Source organism: Triticum aestivum, chromosome 4B (assembly GCF_018294505.1).
Source record: "Triticum aestivum cultivar Chinese Spring chromosome 4B, IWGSC CS RefSeq v2.1, whole genome shotgun sequence".
Lineage (NCBI taxonomy): Eukaryota > Viridiplantae > Streptophyta > Magnoliopsida > Poales > Poaceae > Triticum > Triticum aestivum.
Window position 1 is genome coordinate 526,154,212 of NC_057804.1, and position 3,099 is coordinate 526,157,310.

Here is a 3,099-nt window from a genome sequence, read left to right on the forward strand (position 1 = left end):
AGCCAATGAAGAAAAATGACGGAAATAGTGAAGATTTTGCAAAGTTGAAGAATTTGAAAAACTGAAGAATTTCAAAAACTGAGGAAAAACTCAAATTGAAGATTTTCAACTTTTTGTGGTGGCGTGACCCACCGTATAAGAATGATAATTTCAGACACCGCGTACAATTGTCGTAGGGTTCTGAGAATCAAATTCTTCATTAATTTCTTCACACTTAAAGTGTTATTCTTCATTGATTGAAGAAAAATGTTTCTTCGTGTGTTGCACATCTAAGTCATCAATTTTGCATAAGTGTTAGGATGTGTGTCCTTTTCAAAGAACATTCGAAGATTCTAAGATATTTAGCTCACACCGCAACTTGCTAAATCTCTTCTCATCCAAGGGCTTAGTGAAGATATCAGCTAGCTGTTCTTCAGTCTTCACGTGCTCGATGGAGATGTCGCCCTTCAACACATGATCACGAAGAAAATGATGACGAATCTGAATGTGCTTTGTCTTCGAGTGCTGAACTGGGTTGTGAGCAATCTTGATGGCACTCTTATTGTCACAGAGGAGAGGCACATTCTTCACGTTGACGCCATAGTCCTTGAGTGTTTACTTCATCCAAAGCAGTTGAGCACAGCAAGAGCCAGCAACAATGTATTCAGCTTCCGCAGTAGACAGTGATACGCAGTTCTGTTTATTCGAGGACCAACAAACCAAAGATTGTCCGAGGAAATGACAAGTGCCGGAAGTTGACTTGCGGTCCACACGATCACCAGCATAGTCAGAGTCAGAATATCCAATGAGATCAAAATCAGAGCCCTTGGGGTACCATAATCCTAGTGTTGGTGTGTGAGCTAGATATTGAAGAATATGCTTCACAGCCTTATGGTGTGATTCCTCGGTGCAGCTTGAAATCGGGCACACATGCAAACACTAAGCATTATATCTAGCCTAGATGCACATAAGTACAATAAGAAACCAATCATGGAGCGGTATACCTTGTGATCAAAGTCAATACCATTTTCATCAGTGCATAGATGGCCATTTATGGGCATAGGAATTTTGACGCCTTTGCAATCTTGCATGCCGAATTTCCTCAGTACATCTTTGAGGTATTTCTCCTGAGATATGAATATGCCATTGCGCTGTTGACGAATTTGAAGACCTAAGAAGAATTTCAACTCTCCCATCATAGACATTTGATATTCTTCACTCATCATATAGGCAAATTCATCACTATAACGTTGGTCAGTACAGCCAAAGATAATATCATCAACATATATTTGGCACATAAATAGTTCACCATCATAAGATTTAGTAAAGAGAGTAGGGTCGAGTGAACCGGGTGTGAAGCCATTCTTCACGAAGAATTCCTTCAATGTATCATACCACGCCCGAGGGGCTTGCTTGAGGCCATGGAGGGCCTTATTGAGTCTGAAGACTTTGTCAGGATTCTTTGGATCTTCAAAACCTGGGGGTTGAGCAACATATACTTCTTCCTCAAGCTTACCATTGAGGAATGCACTTTTCACATCCATTTTATATAAGATGATATCATGATGGTTAGCATAAGCAAGTAATATGCGAATAGCCTCAAGTCTAACAACAGGTGCAAAAGTTTCATCGAAATCAATTCCTTCAACCTGTGTGTAGCCTTGAGCTACCAGTCGTGCCTTATGCCTCACCACAAGGCCATTTTCATCTTGCTTATTGCGGTAGATCCACTTTGTGCCAATGATATTATGCTTGTGAGGATCTGGACGTTTGACCAGTTCCCAGACATTGTTGAGCTCGAACTGATGTAATTCTTCTTGCATAGCCTGAATCCACTCCGGCTCCAGAAATGCTTCATCTACCTTAGTGGGCTCTGTGATAGAGACAAAAGCGTAGTGCCCACAAAAGTTAGATAAATGTGAAGCTTTTGAGCGTGTGAGAGGACCTGGTGCTCTAATGTCATCGATGATCTTCTCCATTTGCACTTCTTTTACAACGCGAGGATGAGCTGGTTGTCGCTGAGGAATTTGATCAGCATTTTCTTCAGCAATCCTCAGCATTTTCTTCAGGTGCATCAGCTCGACGTTCTTCATGAACTGAAATGAATTCTTCAGCAGATTCTTCAGTAGGAATGACATCCTTAGTTGCCTTGAACTTGATAGAATCCTCAGGTGTTGGTTCATCTAACACAGAAGGTAGGTTCTCTCTTTGCGAGCCATTAGTTTCATCGGACCGCACATCTACAGTGTCAACAATCTTGTGAAGAATAATGTTGAAGACTCTAGGTGTGCGAGTCCTTTCCGTAACCAAGCATAAAACCTTCATGTGCTTTCGGTGCAAATTTAGAATTGTGGTGAGGATCTCTAATCCAACATTTAGCACCGAAGACTTTGAAATAACTCACATTGGGTTTCTTGTCAGTGAGGAGTTCATAGGCCGTCTTCTTGAAGAATTTGTGAAGATATACTCTGTTGATGATGTGGCACGCAGTATCAATTGCATCAATCCAAAAGCGATGAGGCGTTTTGTATTCATCAAGCATAGTGCGAGCCATCTCAACAAGAGTTCTGTTCTTGCGCTCCACGACGCCATTCTGCTGAGGAGTATAGGGAGCAGATAACTCATGAGTAATACCAAGTTCATCAAGATAGTCATCAAGACCAGAATTCTTGAACTCAGTTCCATTGTCACTTCTGATGTGCTTGATCTTCACACCAAAGTTGGTTGAAGCCCTCCAGGAAAATCGTTTGAAGACTTCCTACACTTCATGTTTGTAAGTAACAATGTGTACCCATGTATATCAAGAGTAATCATCAACAATGACAAAACCATATAAAGATGCATCATTTGTGATTGCTGAGTAATGATTAGGTCCGAAGAGGTCCATGTGAAGCAATTCGAATGGACGAGTAGTGGTCATGATAGTCTTCGTTGGATGCTTGGCCTTGGTCATTTTTCCAGCTTCACAGGCTCCACATAAGTGATCCTTGAGGAATTTTACATTCTCAATGCCAATGACGTGCTTCTTCTTCGCAAGTGTGTGCAAATTCCTCATGCCTGCGTGACCAAGTCGTCGATGCCATAGCCAGCCTTCTGAAGCTTTTGCAAGTAGACACATGG